Raw genomic sequence first — 17555 nt, forward strand, 5'->3', positions numbered from 1 at the left:
CAGATAAGGGGAAAAGGATGAGATATCAAAAGTAAAAATAAATATATCACGTTTGGTTAATATCAAATGAAAACAGCCCTGCAATAATATATTGGATTCTAGGATATCACCTATTAAAAGGGTGAATCTATTCTAGCAGAAGATAAAAATCCAATTATGAACAGTGAAAATGGGCATAATAGGTCCCTATAAACGAAAGGTTTCTGTCCATGGTGCTGAAAACCAGGATTGGCAGATTTCACATTACAGCGATTCCCCACTATATCGCGGATTTTCCTCCGACGCCTCACAATTCTCTGCGTATCCCGTACATTGTTTGTGGTCCGATTGTTTTCGTTTTGTTCTAAGCCCTACGATGGAAGACGTTGACCATTCAGGAGAAGGTAAAACTTCTGGATGTGCTTCGGGAAGGAAAGCGTTATGCGGACGGCGTTCGCCATTATGGCTTGAATGAATCAACAGTACGCTACATGAAGAAGGATGAAAAGAATGTGTAAGAGCCATATATGTTTTTATTTTTATATATTCCATTGCATATATAGAGAGAAAGTTGTGTGTGTGTGTGTATATATATATATATATATATATATATATATATATATTACATATTATTATTTCATTTTTATTATTACTATTATGTCACTCATATCCTTAGCCCGACATACAGATATATGTGTTGTTTTAATGAGTTTACATGTGTTTAAAGCATGTGGGAGGGGTATTTTAAGGCTTAAACTTCAAAAAAACTTCTGTATCGTGGATTTTCACCTATCGCTGATGGGTCTGGAACGCATCTTCCGCGATAGGGGGAGGATCAAATTTACCTTTTAAACCTGATTTAACTTCAACCCTCTTATTTTGTTAACAGAGTGTGCGGGGGGAATACAAAGGGTTACAGTGGGTAATAGGTGATTTATACTGACCTTCATTATCACCCAAGTGACTCTGGACAATAAGTTCAATAATGCTTCCCAAAAGCTTCTCTCTTTTTCACTAGTTACACTTCATTACACCGAAATCAAGGAAGAATCAAATGTACAAGCCCATTATACAAAATATAAGATGCAAACACATAAAAAATATTTTGTAAAAACATTAAAAACAGATTAATATATATTGTGCAATTTGAAACTTTACATTTTGACCTCACTTAGAAAAAGCAGGTGATGACCAGCCCAACCAGCAGTTCCGTCTGGTTGTACAGAATACCTACTCAATTTAAATTTTGAGGTCATGACTAAACTAAATTTCAGCTCTGCCTTTAACATCACCAGTTAGATGAAACTGATCATTGCACAGGGAAATACAGTGAAGCCATGAAACATACTAGATGTAAATATATTAATTTTCACATACACTTGAGCTCAGTGAATTCAAGCGCGTCATACACTGTAAAAAAAAAAGAATCCATCAAAAAACGGTTTTAAGTTAATGGACTCTTCCTTCAATTTACAAATATTGTAAATTCAGTTTTCCACAGTTTCTTAAATGATAGTTTATTTTCATTTTTAATTTTTCATTCTGCCAATGTAGATTTGTTTGTTTAATAAATGGTGTTGTTCATAAAATGACAAGTAATTTGAGAATATAGTGATTCACTACATTGATTATTTTTCATAACTCAATGGCCCATAAACATACAGTTATCCATCTGAAGCTGGATTTAAACCAGCAAACTTTGGATTACAAGCCCAAATACTTGAGCTACTGAGCCACACACTTACACTGACTCAGCTTAAGTTGCAGAGACACAGTGCACTTTCTGTTGGATGTCAGACAGAACGGCAAAGGACCCCTCACTAACAGGAACCTAAAACACACAAACACTTGGGAACACTTCAAATGCGTGATCTGACTCTGCAAGGGGAGAACATGTTCATGTGGAGTCTTGGCTTTTCACAATGTTTCATTCCTGCTTATAGCTAAGGTTTTTTTTAGCCATTGTCACTCTAAGGTTGCCCATTAATGGTTTGGAATTGGGAATGTAAAGCTGTTTTGTTAGCATGTCTGCCTTACAATTCCTTTACTGTATGTCGAGGCCTGCTGGAGCTCAATTCTGCTTCATGGCACTTGTATTTACTCTTTATTTTGCATTACATTATGTGTGAGACTAACCCCTTTCTCTACCTCTCCATTCCTCCTGTCGAGCTCCATACAGAACTGGTGGAGAAAAGGGGTGCTTGGAGGGGGGACGATATCTCTAGATGCCCACTTAAGAAAGATCTGCGTTACCTTCCAATACACCTTCCAAACTTAAGTGGATTGAACATGGGTGCTGTTGAATTAATAAAAAAATGCACTGTATTAAAAATTATTTTGTTTATATAACATAAAATTGAACTATAAACATGAAATTTAAATCTGTCGTGCAAAAATAGTCATGCAAAGTCATTGATTTATTTTTAATACAATTGCACTGTGATACATTTAACATCATATTTTCAGTTCTGCCTAACAGAACTAACAATTTTACAGGCTTTTGTTGAAATTACCTTAAAAATTCATCTGGAATGTATCGATTTATGCTGTAATTAATGATGCAAATTAACGCAGATGGGGCCATTTTGACCCAAAACAGCTAGTTGGAGGGTAGCAATCCTCCAGATTGTAAAGGTCAAGATACTGGAGCAAAAAAGAAAAACAGTGAAAGCTGTCAGAAACAGGCAGGAAACTCTGCATGGATGTTTTTGAAGAGGTAGACGGGTCCAGTTGGCTGTATTAGTCAGAGTGCTAAGAAACATAGCGGCAACAAGCCCATGGCCCCTTTTCATGTAAAACTTCGTACAGGAGGCTGTTTGTGCAGTTTAGTGCCTTTGTTAGCCTCGGCTCCTGTAAATCATATAAGCACACCCACCACACCCCTAGGAGCATTCAGTGTGCCCCCACCTGCCAACCTGCCTGTCCCCCCAACCCACAGACCGTCTGTAGTTCTGAAATTTATCCACATGGCTGTTGACAAAGTCTAAGGTAAAATTCCATAAATGAAATTTTCAGTAAAATACAATTTTTTCCTCTAATCTGGGAGACAGTGCAGAATTATTGAAGTCGGTCCTAACTCTGTCTTGAATATGTACCCAGCAGGCACCTAGGACTCGTATCTCCCTCTGAGAATCTCTTTTAATGCGCTCAGCAGCAGAAATTCTCTATCCTAGATGAGCCTGCAAAGTTCTGTAGAAGTTAAATATACTTTAGTCAAATGAGAGACTAACCTGCTGTCAGGCTGGGGAAGCTTGAACAAGGCCTTCATTCATGACAGCTCCACTTGGCTTTTTGACGAGTCCCCATTTAGATGCAGCACGTCAGAGACTGAAGAGCAGGATGAAGGCTGTAAGTGCAGTTTGCTGTGGATTATGACTGTGTTTAAATCTAATAATGGATGAGACAATTTACTTAAAGCAAGATATAGTTCATATTGCTCTTCAGGCTTCGTGATAAAATATTAAAATTATGGAGTACAAAGTTGTAAATGCAAATAAAACAATGCAGAGCGGCAGGGCGCCTGGCCCAGAGGGTCTTCACATAGAATTCTACAAAGGCTATTTTTTCCTGTTAGATTTACAGCTTTGGTTGTCTTGCCCTTTAAAGAAATTCTCTCAAGAAAGAAGTTGCCTCTTACCATGTCACAAGCAATTAGTTTCACCCAAAAAGGAGGAGGACCCCTCTCTGCTCCCCGTGTTAGTAGGTTCTCCCCGACTCCTCCTGCTTATTTCTTCCTCCCTCCCTCCTATTTGTGCTCTCCTCCTCCTCTTGGGTTCTATTCATGTCTTTTGGTTCAGCAATAAAACCCACAAGGCTGCCCTTGGATTGTCCCTCTTCCCATCGTGACATATTATGTATTACATGATTATGAAATGATTTGATTATTATACAATAGTCAATTAACCACTTTGTTTCTTCAACTTGTCTTTCTTCTGAATCATCAGATATATGTCGTAGCTGGGAATTTGTTACACTCTGCTGTCAGTGCCAGTGTAGCCTAGATACAACCAGTCGTATGTTTCAGTCAAGCCGATGTTTGAACAATTTTTGGGAACAGATTTTCATAATGTTTTCTCATATATGTGGTGTGATAATTGAGCATGACCCCACTGTTGCTGTGCTTGGTGCTCCTGTCATGATCTGTAATCTCTTATTTTTTCATGTCTCCTCCCACTCATGCCAGCAGGGGTCGCTGCTGGCCCTTTGTAACCCTCCTAATTCTCCTGTATCCCATTATAGTTCTCCATCCTAACCCTGTACACCTGTTTTGTCGCTGATTAGTGTGCTGTGTATAAATATGCCTGCCCTCACTGCGTTCCCCAGCTCAGTCATTGCTGTTCCATGTGTAGTCTGTGTTTCCTTAAAGTCCACGTCTGTCTCAAAGCGGCTGCATTTGAGTCGAGTCTCACCCGATGCTCACATCTCCCCGCAGAAAAACAATACACCGCCTCACAGGCCAGAGCCACAGCCTTCTTCTCTCTGCTGGGTGGAAGAACAACTCTCACACAGTGGAAGTCCTCCAGACCCCCTGCCTTCAGACAATAGGTTAAGGATGTGTTTTCTATGTTACCTTTTGAAAATCTGAGATACAGCAGAGGCAAATGTAGGAAGAGCTTTCATGCTGTCTGGCCTCCTTTCACTGAAAATGTGGAGGGCCTGTATCTCACTTGGAAGATATTATTTAATCCCTTATATTACAAACCAAAGAATATTACACTACACCATTACTAGGCTACACAAAGTTATTTTAACAACCACTGAATGGAAAAAGGTCAGTGCTGAATATATATAGCTGTGGAGAATCAGCAGGCCTTGCTGGGCCGGAAATGCAAGCAGCATTGTCCACATTACCACTCCCTGTACTTGGATTGACCGAATGCTCAGACCGTAGGATAAGAATTAATACTTTTTATTGATCCCAATCAAGATATTTTTGTTTTGCCTCCCCCAACTTGCTCAGAGTGAGCTGGCCGTGACGGGCAGCCAGTCATAGTGGCACCCAGGGAGCTGGGGGCCTTGCTGAAGGACCCACAGATGTGCCCAGGCTGTGCTAAAGTGGGCTATTTTCTGATCATAGGCTTAGCACACTGAGCTACACACTGCCCCTAAATTTATAATTATATGTAATCTGTGTGTGTATGTGTTATCTAGATTTGCCCTGTATGTTTCTAACTAAATCTAATCCAGGCCTTGATCCTACACCTACTATAATTATAAGTACCTCACTATACCTATATCTAACACTGCTATTCATCACCAGTGTTACATGTCAGGGCTTCGCTGCAATAGATCCCTCAGTGCTGCAGGTTATTACTGTGACTTTGCACACACACACGTTGCTGCTTCCTCAGCCAGTGTCACATATACTTTATTACACACAGACCTCAGTAATCTCTGCTACACTCACACCTGCTCACTTTACATCCATGGTTAAATTCTCCTAATGGAATCTATCTTAATGTCTTTATTCTATTTTATTTTAATTGTTACCATATTATTCATTGTATTGTTCTTTCGATTTTATTTTTATTTTATTATTGCTAATACACCGGATCTGAGTGCCTCATTTTGTTCCCTTCATGTAGAACACGTTTTGTAATGACAATAAAACATCCTTATCCTCATCTAAATCACACTGTCTAACTACTAACCTGTTTAAATAATATAATTGGATTTCAAAGGTTAATAGTCACTCAATTACCCCCTCAGCCCAACAGTACCACAAACACCCAACATGCACGGAAATTTTCTCCTAAGTTGTTTTCCCTGCCTGGAACAATACCACAGCAGTCACATGGACTAATGTTTCAAAACATTTCAGAAACCTTGCATTGAAACTTGAGGTCTTTAGAAGGGATCAGTCCTGGGTGACAAAGTTGCCATCACAAAGGTTTTTGATTAAGGGATTCATGATGCCAGGTAGCCATCTTTCACAAGCTGGTGGGCTGTGCCACTGATGCCTTTGCTTGGGTTTTATATGTCTGTCCTGGTTTGTGTTCTTGCCACTTCAGGTTCCCTGGTTTTGGTCTACATTCCTCGGTCCTCTGCTGTGGAGTCTACCTTCTGCTTCACCTCATTCTGGAGCCGCCCATCCAGTCAGCGGCCCATGTCCCCCTGGTTCCCTGTTTCCTGAGGTTAGTCTGCTAGTCTCCGGGGCCAGGGGGCAGAAATCTGCCATGTTGGATGGGCGGCCCAGGTTGGGGTGCTCCATCATAGACTGGTACATGAAGGATTATAAATGGTTTTCAACCAGTATGTACCGAGTGTGCGTCGTGACGAAAAGAATGTCATGGGAACATTTAGGACTGACTGCAGTATTAGTTCAAAGCATTATTGTGTTTTTCTTAATTTTTATTGATTTATTTTTGGATTATTAATTTTTTAAAGTAACTTGATTCCGTTAAAAGGGGTTTGTCCATTTGCTTTAGCAGAAGTTCGTGTAAGTATGATGTTCACCTTCCCTTTTCATAGTGTAGTCTTTGCCAAGTTTTATGCTTATTTCCCCTGGTTAAGTTAATCTGACTTGTGTGTTTAGGAGGGTCATACAGGCTTTTTGTTTGTAATGGAAGCACAGGGTCTGTACTTGCAGCTTATTTGCCATGCTAATGGAAGCATTTTACCTTCCTCTCTAATCTCTTTTTTTCTTGGCTCTCACTGCAGTCTCCTCTATGCCAGGGTTTCTCAAGCCAGTCCTTGGACCCCATTGCAAAGATCCACAGTTTTGCTCTGTCCAAGCTCTCAGCACAGCAGTAAAAGGTGACTGTTTGGTTCATGCATGCAGGGATCTGGGACAGAGCAAAAACGTGGAGCTGTCTGGTGGGCTGAGGAATGAGTTTAGAAATGCTGCTGTATGAAGTATTAAACCATTTGACCGATTGGATAAATGTTAAAATGTTTTCTCAAAATATAAAAAGAGATAATCTTCTGTTTTGCGTCTCATTACAAGCAAACTTGTTTTTTGTTTTTATGTCACTCTAGTATTTGATATCTAATTTTCAGTCTTCTGGCAATATAATCTGGTGAATGGGGAAAGACTTCCAGCAGGGGCTCTGGTTTCCTCCCACAGTCCAAAAGTGCGCAGGGTAGGTTAATTGGCAAATCTGAGTTGTGAGTGTTTGCACCCTGCAGAGTGTTGACTCCTGCCCAGGGTTGGTTCCTGCCTACGCCTGTTGTTCCAAGGACAGGCTCCGGTCCCCCCCGCGACCTCAGTTTGGCTTGCTGTCTCCCCGCTTGGTTTTCTTTGGTTTACGTCCTCACTAGCCCCCTTGTTGCTTTGACTTGTGTGTATGTTATGTATGTGTGATTGTATTGCTGCATAGGGAGTGACTGCTATTTTTAGTGGTGCAACGGATCACAAAACTAACGGTTCGGATCATATCACGGATTTTGAGTCACGGATCGGATCAATTTTCGGATCAGCAAAAAGGGGAGGAGTCAAATGTAATTTGCTTCTCATTTATTACAAGAACAGTATGGCAAGGAACTTTTGGTTTTATCAAAAATAACTAAAATAAATTACAAAAATAAAACCAAGAAATAACTGAAAAAGCTGAATAAATACAATTTTTAAATAAAATTCTCAATACTTGAATAGTTCAATGCAACAATTGAAAAACAACCTGAGAACTGAAAACAGGCCAAACCTTATAATGACAATTTTTTTTTCAAAAAGATGAGGATGTCTACATTCTCTGGGGAGAGAGTAGACCTCTTAGCTGTCACTATGTCACCTGCTGTGGAGAATACCCTCTCACTAGGAACTGAAGTGCCAGGCACAGCAAGGTAGTGTCTTGCCATTTTTGCAATGTGAGGGTATTTACACTCATTGTGTTTCCACCACGCCAGCGGATTACCACCATCCACTGGCAAACTGCTTGCTGCCCTGTATGATGCTACCTCCTCTTTGATTGTGTTGTAAAAAGTTTTCTCTGTGTCTGACTCTTTCACAAATGTATCCCCAAAAAGCTCTTCTATGGCAGACTTCTTTTGTGGAGGAGATGCATTTGGCCCTGTGTCTTCTTCAGAGGGTGTTGGCTCTGTGGCTTGACCCTGCAGAAAAAATTACTGAGTTATTTAACTATATTTCTTGTTATATATTTCATAGGCAATCAATAACATATGCTGGTAATTTTCAAAATTAAGATCAAATATTCACATAAATAATAGTTAAAATATTTTATAACTTAATTATATTAATATTAAATAATATGAATAACTGTATTATTTTTTACCTCTTCAGTAGCCACAATCTCAGTTGTGAGATCAGTGTATGTCTTCTCGCGTAGGGCTGGTTCTATGTGAGTCAGGGACTTGAACCTTGGATCAAGTGCAGTAGATCTGTGAAGATAATCTTGTATTTCAGGGGGGTTGGTGTATCTGGAAATCAGGTCCCCTCTTATGGCAGCCTTAACATCTCTGGTAATGCTGGTGTCTTCCTCATTTGCACACATGGATTGTATAATTCTGGTTTTCAGAGGTAGGATCATGGACACAGATGGTGCATTTTCAGTACTCAATAGGGTTGTGACTGTTTTGAGAGGTTTGAGGAGCTGAAGGACCTCCTCTGCTACTTTCACATCATCATCAGACAAGGTGACAATGTCTCTGATATTTTTTTTCAGTGTCTTTTCTGTCAGTGCAGAGTATACTGCTGCCTGCTGCTCAAGATAGCGCTCCAACATGTCATATGTGGAATTCCATCTTGTAGTGACGTCGTGTATGAGCTTGTGGGCTGGTAGCTGTAGCATTTCTTGCTTTGTTTTAAGGACATGAGCTGCTGTTGTACTTCTGTGGAAAAAAGAAACCACCTTCCTAATCCTCCCAAGAAGGCGATCCATCTGGTTAACTGAGATTCCTCTTTGGCATGCTAAATTTATCACATGTGCAAAGCAAGATATCTGTGGCCCTAGTCCAGCTTCTGTCACTGCATTTACTTGGTTTCTGGCATTATCTGTGGTGACTGGGATATTGCTACATGCATTGTGTCTCTTTAACTTCCACTCAGCTACTGCTTCTATCAGGATTTGCGCTAGATTTGTGCTTGTGTGAGTCTCATAGAGGGGGCGTGTCTGTAGCACCGGACTTTGCATCTCCCATCCCGCTGTTATATAATGGGCAGTCACAGTCACGTAGCTTTCGGTAGCCCTTGATGTCCACCCGTCTGTGGTGATCGAAATAGAGGATGCATCTGATAAGTCTGCGACGATTTTGCTTTTTTCCTGTTCGTAAAGTTCAGGCATGACCTTCATGCTGAAATGTGTGCGCGAGGGTATTTCGTACCGTGGCTCAAGCACTTTTAGGAGGTTTTTAAAACCCTTGTTTTCAACAACAGAGTATGGCCTCATGTCTGCCGCGATAAACATCCCGATAGATTTGGTAATAGCTTTAGCCCGCTCTGATTCTGGTGCAAAGTGCTGCTTAAATGCAGCGGTGAGCAGCTGTTGCTGTGGTTGCTTCGGTTTGCATCCTGTCTGCACACCGGGGTGATGTCGTTTCAGATGCGTGGCCATACTCGATGTATTGCCACTTTCATACGGCTTTCTCGTGCCACAGTGTCTACACACTGTAACTGTTTTGTCCACCACCCTTCTTCCGTCATCATTATATTTTACAGGAAAGCCAAAATGCTCCCATACAAAAGATTTGAATGATGCGGGAGGCTTTTCGAGTTCCTCTGTTCCGTCGCTAGCCATCGTTGTTGACTGAGTCACATGTTCCGCTGACGTAAACACGACTTCTGTGTAATTAATTATTTATTATTAAAGCAATATCAGCAGAAAACACTGTTTTATCTGCGGTTATTTTTTTTTATTTATCTAAAAGTTTAAAAAACGAGTTAATCCGCGGATCACGTGCGTTCCGAACCGTGGGTTGTAATCCGTACGGATCACGGATCAACCGCGATCCGTTGCACCCCTAGCTATTTTGTTTTGCAAGTGTGTGTTGGACTCTGTTTATTTGGTCAGGGAGTGAGGTGGAGTGTTTGTCTTTTGGTTTCCTTTTCTTTTGCACTTAGGTGAGATTAGCTGTGGGTCGCACTTGATAGTTGGGGATTTTGTTTGTTATTTTGGCTGTGGTCACTCCCAAAGTCTTGCACCGGGTTATTTGTTCAGTGTCAGTATTATACATGAAAAAAAATGAAAATACAAAAAATATCCCTTTGTCCACTGGTGTTCCCTTCTTGCCCTCACCCCGTTTGTCCCTTTATCCCATTCCCCTTTCCCGTGAATACTGTTACACTCCAACCCTAGACAGGATATCAAAACAGCATCTTACCTATAGTTTTAAAAGAGATGAGGGATATTAATCATTGACCTTTATCTTTGCTATTTCAGAAATCCGTATCTGCTACCTTGTGACTGGAAGTATACACTGTAAAAAAAGGCAAAATTTGTCCCAGTTTTAAACGATTTTATATCAGCCAATTTGACTACAGTATAATTATTTTTTTCCTCTTATGTTAAATGACAGAAAAGTTTTATCAAAACTACATTGCATAACTGGCATCGTAGTACTGATTAGCACCGATTCAGACATCCCGATGAACAAATATGAAGTTCATTTAATCTGTGGTACCTTAAATCCGTCAAGTTACCTCGATAAGCCAGTAACCCTGATTCGTAGTATAGGCCACTGATCACAAGCACTCTGTGTAAACGTATTGTTTAACCGGCGCTGTTGCATTACCAGGGTGAGAGGTTGACTTGCTGGTTAGCTATAAAAACAGACGTTAGTGCAACTCCACGTTAATGGTGCGGTCATCATGGCTTATAAATGCTTATTATCGTTCATCATTGTTTGTGTCAGTAACGATAACATAAACAAGGGTAGGCACCAGGAGAACATCATTGGCTCTTGCATCGATTACTTTTCCCGTAACACCCTTTAGATTGTTTCCCTGAAGGGCAGCAAACCGACAATTTCGGTGTGATTGAGCTGATCACGTGTGCATGGGGAGGGAATGCGGACCACATGACCTTCCCGGCGAGCTCAGCACATCCAGCATCGCTTCGCAAATACAATCAAAATGTTTTATCTTTATTCACACTTTCTATCTTTATTCATTATCTCTACGATCTCACTGCTGGACGAATGCCTGGCATTCAGAGCATTCTTTATTAGCCATTTGCCTTTGGATGCAGTTTATTTGCATGCCCCAAAGCTTCCAGGCATCAGTAATTGCTTCCCACGTTACTCCGGTCCTGGGGTCTTCTGTAACTGCCCTTTGGGATTACATATATTCAGCATATGCTTTTGTCCGAAGTGAGGAGAGTTTGGGGTCAGAGCACTTGGGTCTAAGGGACTTGCTCAAGGGCTTAACAATGTTACGATTACTCTGCCATGGGAGTTGAACCAACAACCAAACTGGCAGAGATGGCCAACCTGCTGAGCTCCACACCCGCTGACGATCTCCTTTTCCTGTCTGCTGCAGTCTCCATGGACCGAGAAGCACTCTGAACTTGAGGACATCTGGCTGAGGAAAGGAGCCCTTCTGCTGGAGATCCAGAGGCTGCGGGAGGCGCTGAGAGAGGCCCTCATGGAAGTGGAGGGCCTTGAATCCAGCACCAAACGCAGCCAAATCTTAGAAAAGAATAGGCATGTCGCCATGGGAAGAAAGAAATTCAACATGGACCCTAAGAAGGGTATCCTGTTCATGGTACAAAACAATCTTCTCCGGCACACGTCTGAGGACATCGCCCAGCTCCTATACAAGGGAGAGGGGCTGAACAAAACAGCCATTAGGGATTACCTGGGTGAGAGAGACGACTTCAATATCCAAGTCCTCCAAACATTTCTTGGGCTTCATGAATTCGCAGGGTTCAACCTGGTACAGGCTCTCAGGCAGTTCCTCTGGAGTTTCCATCTGCCAGGAGAAGCACAAAAGATTGACAGGATGATGGAGGCCTTTGCGCAGAGGTACTGTCAATGTAATCCTGGAGTCTTCCAAAACATTGACACCTGCTATGTACTTTCATTTTCCATAATCATGCTAAACACTAGCCTTCATAATCCAAATGTGTGAGACAAGCCCAGTGTGGACAGGTTCATCTCCATGAATCGAGGAATCAATGATGGAGGCAACCTGCCAGATGATCTCCTCCGAAATCTTTATAAGAGCATAAAGAATGAACCATTCAAGATTCCTGAAGACAATGGGAACAATGCCTTCTTCAACCCTGACAGAGAGGGTTGGCTCTTCAAACTGGGAGGAGGACGGGTGAAAACATGGAAAAGGCGGTGGTTCATCCTGATGGATAACTGCCTTTACTACTTTAAACATACTACGGATAAGAAACCCAGGGTGATCATTCCGCTGGAGAATCTGAGCATCCGTGAGGTGAAGGATCTCAGGAAGCCTAACTGCTTTGAACTGTACATCCCTAACAACAGCAGACAGCTGATGAAAGCCTGCAAAACGGAGGCGGACGGCCGCCTGGTAGAGGGCAATCATGTGGTGTGCCGCATCTCGGCGCCAACCCCTGAGGAGAAGGACAAGTGGATACAGAGCATCACTGCTGCTGTGAGCACTGACCCTTTTTATGAGATGCTGGCAGTAAGAAAAAAACGGCTGAATAAATAAATAACGATAAAGACTGTGTGAATATGGTTGGATGTGCTATTGCAGAAAGTATTTATTTCAGAACAAGGAACTTTGCACAAAGTAATGTTTAGAATAGAATAGAATAGAATAGAATAGAATAAACCTTTATTATCCCACGAATGAGAAATTTAGGTGTTACAGAGCTCTTGCACAAAAACGTAATATAGAACAATAGGAGCAGGTAGATACACAAAGATATAAATACAAATGTACAAAAGTTTTGGAAATAAATAAAGATGTACAGAGATATGTACAAAATGTACAGAGATATGTACACAAGTGCGGGGGTGGGGTGTGAATGATCCTGGTTACAGCATGTGATATGTCAGTTAAACATATATGAGTAAAAAATACTCACGCTAAACTGTTATAATGTCTGACAGCCGCTGGTAAGAATGACCTGCGGTAGCGCTCCTTCCTACACTGTGGGTGTAGAAGTCTATTGCTGAATGAGCTGCTCAGAGCTCGTACAGTCTCATGCAGGGGGTGGGAGGTGTTGTCCATAATGGATGTTAGCTTAGACCGCATCCTCTCATCCCCAACCTGCTCGATGGATTTCAGTGGGCAGCCCAGGACAGAGCTGGCCCTCTTCACCAGTTTGTCCAATTTCCCCCTGTTCCTCTCTGCAATTCCACCACACCAGCAGACCACAGCATAAAAGATAGCAGATGCTACCACAGTGTCATAGAAGGACCTTAAGAGAGTCCTGTTCACCCCAAAGGATCTTAGCCGCCTAAGCAGGTGAAGACGACTTAGACCCTTTTTGTAAACTGCCTCAGTGTTTGTAGACCAGTCCAGTTTGTTGTTTAGGTGAACACCCAGGAATTTGTACTCCTTCACCGTTTCAATGTCCAGACCCTGGATGTTCACCGGTGTAGTAGGAGAAGACTTCTTGCTGAAGTCAATCACCAGTTCCTTCGTCTTGCTGGCATTAATATGAAGATGGTTCAGTTCACACCAGCTGACAAAGCGATCGATGACCCCCCTGTATTCCAGCTCGTTCCCCTCTGACACCCGACCAACAATGGCAGTGTCGTCTGAAAACTTCTGTAGATGGCAAGTGTCCGTGTTGTAATTGAAGTCCGCAGTGTATAGGGTGAAGAGAAAAGGGGCGAGTACTGTTCCTTGTGGGGCCCCCGTGCTACAGACTACCACCTCAGACACACAGTCCCGGAGTCTCACATACTGGGGTCTCCTGGTGAGGTAGTCCGTAATCCACGCAGACAACTGATGGTCCACTCCCGCTCCCTCTAACTTCCCCCTCAGCACTGAGGGCCGGATTGTATTGAAGGCACTTGAGAAGTCAAAGAACATGACTCTCACAGTGCTCCTAGCCGTCTCTAGGTGAGAGAAGGCCCGATGCAGCAGGTAGATGACAGCGTCATCCACCCCGATGTTCGGCTGGTAGGCAAATTGCAGCGGGTCCAGATCCCTCCTGACTAGCGGGCGAAGGTGGTGAAGTACAATCCTCTCCATGGTCTTCATCAGGTGTGAAGTCAGGGCAACAGGTCTGAAGTGGTTCAGCTCCTTGGGGTGCGTTGTCTTTGGGACCGGCACCACGCAGGACGTCTTCCACAGAACGGGGACCCTCTCCAGACTGAGACTGAGGTTAAAGATGTATGTGATGACCTGGCACAGTTGACCTGCGCAGTCCCTCAACAGTCTGGAGCTGATTCCATCTGGACCTGCGGCCTTCCTGGTTTTCATCTTCATCAGCTGACTCCGCACCTGGTCAGTTGTGATGGAGAGGCCACAGTGTAGGTTGTGGGTGGGTGACTCCTGCTGAACGGCATGGGGGGGAGGGGCAGTAAGGCCGTTGGGGGACAAAGGGGGCAGATGGGGTGCCGCCAATATCCCCGGTGCCTTAAGGTAGCATGACCGAATTCCAGGTTTTGTTTTGATGCGACTTATTGTTCACTACAGATTTTATCATCGAAATGCCCTGACCTTTTTTTGTATAAATGTGAAATTAAATGTTATTTGCACTGTATTGCTGATCTTTATGTCAGAGTACCTTTTTTTCTGAGAATCCACACTGCTGTAAATTTGCATTAACATGATTAGGATTGGGATGGAAAAATTATTTTCCATCTTAACCCATATTCTAAGCATATTGATTTCTGTTGTAAATTTTACTTTTACAGCAGTATGATTTAAGACACTAACAGCAATTTTTCAACCAGTAATTGTTAATGTGATAGGAATTGCATTCAACAGCAAATGCGTTCAACTTAACCAAATGTATAAATCTTACATATTCTGATGATTTGACATTCCCCCGACGTCTGTGTGATGTATTTCAGCAACAACACGCAGTTAATGAGATCACTATGCGGAATTTAGCCGACTGTTATTTTACTGATTAGGATATATCAGCCAAGATTGGGGTATACTATATATCAAGGGTCAGCAACCTTTTTGAAACTGAGAGCTACTTCACGGGTACTGAGCCATACAAAGGCTACCAGAACAGACTTTACCTAAACTTATCTAAACTTCATGTAGAACAAACACGTTTTAAATGCTTTTTTGGATATTGTCATTTTCAAATCTATATAAATACAAATGTGATTAAAGAAGAATAGCAACAAGATAAAATGAAATTTTAGTCGCTGCCCACTGGTGAGTTGTGGTATTTTTAGAACAGGTCCGTGGGTGACTCATGTGGTCCTTGGGGGCATCCTGGTGCCAGTGGGCACCATGTTGGTGACCCCTGTTCTAAATGGTATGTAGGGTATGCAAACTACACCAACGCTTCTGATGTAGCTACATTTAGGCTTATAGTGGAATAATATAGTGGAAGATTCCTTGCGTGAGTGTCTGAGAGCGTGAAAGTCATGCCAGATGCATGGTAGTCGGCAGCCCTGCTTTCCGTGTGCATCTGTCTCTTACTTTAGGTGGCTAGAGATCCAGCATTACTCAGGATTAGGAGCCACTTGCACTGATAATAATTAGTTTATTTTTCCCCTTGCAGTCTGCTGCTGTATAACATTATGAAATCAGCCCAAAAATCCGCAACCCATGACCTCCTAATATTTACCCGAAACTATGTTTTAAAAATAGCACAATTGGGCATGAACACCGCGGACCTGGAAACTCTGCTGAGCATTGAGAATCAGCGTGCAAAGGCTCTTAATTTGGATATGTTTGTGAAACATTCTGCTGCACAGCACAACAAAGAAAAACAACTGGTCAGTGATAATGAAAAGTACAATCAGCATTGTTTTAACCATGAGAGTCCAAATGCTTAGATAAATTGTCACTTTTTCAGTGTAAGTATGCTCCTGAGCTCCACGATTCTGAATGATAGTCGGTTTCTCACTGAACCTCCATGCCACTCTGTTAAAATCTCTTGCCACCCCATGTAAAATTTTCTAGATCCACCACTGTGCCAGAGTAAAGACTTACAGTAAGAATCTTGAGTATTATTTCAACATAAACTTTGCTTGGGTGCTTCATACTTTAAATTAAATATAAATTATGGCAACGTGCAAAACTATTAAGGAAAATGCAACGTATTTGTTTTTCATTTACATAATTATATATGTTGATTATGATTCTTTTTAGTTCCACAGTACATGCAGATACTAAAATCCAAGCATGCACTCTTAGGTTAATTGCTATCAGTTTATATAAAGATTTATAGAAATTTCAGTCAGAGACTAGCTTCTGATATAGAAAGAATGTTTACATTTTTTTTGGCCGTGGAATAGTTTTTCAGTGCTGCATGTAGTTTCTCTTTATTGTTTGAATAGGGCACACTTACACATCAACAAGTGCAGTGGCAGTTGTGATGTTCTCGCATATGAGAAAATACACGGACAACTTTTATTAAAGAAAACGAAAGGCTTTACTCTCCATACTCCAGTCAATTGCATGCATAGGCCTACTGCCGCATCTCACTTTGCCAACTTCCGCTTCCGTGCGGCTCAGGAGGATCTGGCTGCAGAACACTGGAAAGGGGTCCACAGCTCAAGGGGATCACCAGAGGACAGATGGAGTGGAACCGGGAACCAAGGGATTTGCCAGTGACTGGCACTCACTGTTGATTTCGACTACAATAAAAACAGTTGTACTGGCTGAATAATAAGCATACAAAAGGAAAAAAAGACATGGATAGGAATAAAAAGGTAATTAAAAATAGAAAAACAACCGAAGAGTCATTCACACTGAACACGCGTCTCTGCTCTCAGGACGACGATCCTGCCAACTGCGCCAGACTGTGACAGACCGAACTACAAAACTGTAGACTCAGTGGACAGCTGACTACGCCACCCTAGGAATTTCATCCAGCTTTCCATTGAGACTACAGTTTTGCAGTCTGTTCTGCCAAACAATGTATTAAAAAGTGCAGTGTTATACATGACACTGTAATTAGTTCAATTCAAGAGATGTACTATCAAGTTATAATAGTGTGATTATCATAATCACACAAATATATGAATTCCTCTGATACTGAATTAAACAACCCTTTATGCTGTCCCTTATGTGAATTAGTAAAAATCTCCATAGTCATATGCAATTCCAATTCCCCCTTTTATTTATTTTATGGCAGACAGACAGCAGTGTATTATTATATTATAATTATATTATATTTATTATAATTATATAATTATATTATATTATAATTATTATATATATCATTATATTAGGGTGCCCCTCGCAGAAGGTAAATTTAATCTTATTTAATTACATTTTCTATATAGCGTCAGATGACAGCAGACGTCATTTACTGTAAGGTTACCTTTACTATAGAAGATATAACAGCTCCCAAAGTTCTTCATCTGGTACAGAAAACATACGCCTGACAGATGTTGAAGTTTATTCCGTCTTTATTCTTCTAGACGCCGTGAAAAACTATAAAATAAACATATTATTAAATTCCTGCATTACATTTAATCTTACAAGACATTCTAAAAGATCCATGATATTACCGCTAAACAGCGGCTCATACATCACCGCAATTCCACTTTTC

At 41.5% G+C, this 17555-nt stretch overlaps 1 protein-coding gene and 1 long non-coding RNA gene across 3 annotated transcripts in view; one reads left to right on the top strand and one right to left on the bottom strand.

Moving 5' to 3' along the window:
* Positions 1-17555, bottom strand: part of LOC125722199 (uncharacterized) — a 52250-nt gene that overhangs the window by 28461 nt on the left and 6234 nt on the right. The gene's annotated exons all lie outside the window — the stretch shown is intronic.
* Positions 3166-4465, top strand: LOC125722222 (uncharacterized). Its single transcript, XR_007386223.1, has 3 exons — positions 3166-3327; positions 3586-3678; positions 4412-4465. It is a non-coding gene; the product is annotated as an uncharacterized LOC125722222 (long non-coding RNA).

The sequence above is a fragment of the Brienomyrus brachyistius genome, unplaced genomic scaffold (genome assembly GCF_023856365.1).
Source record: "Brienomyrus brachyistius isolate T26 unplaced genomic scaffold, BBRACH_0.4 scaffold37, whole genome shotgun sequence".
NCBI classification, from domain to species: domain Eukaryota; kingdom Metazoa; phylum Chordata; class Actinopteri; order Osteoglossiformes; family Mormyridae; genus Brienomyrus; species Brienomyrus brachyistius.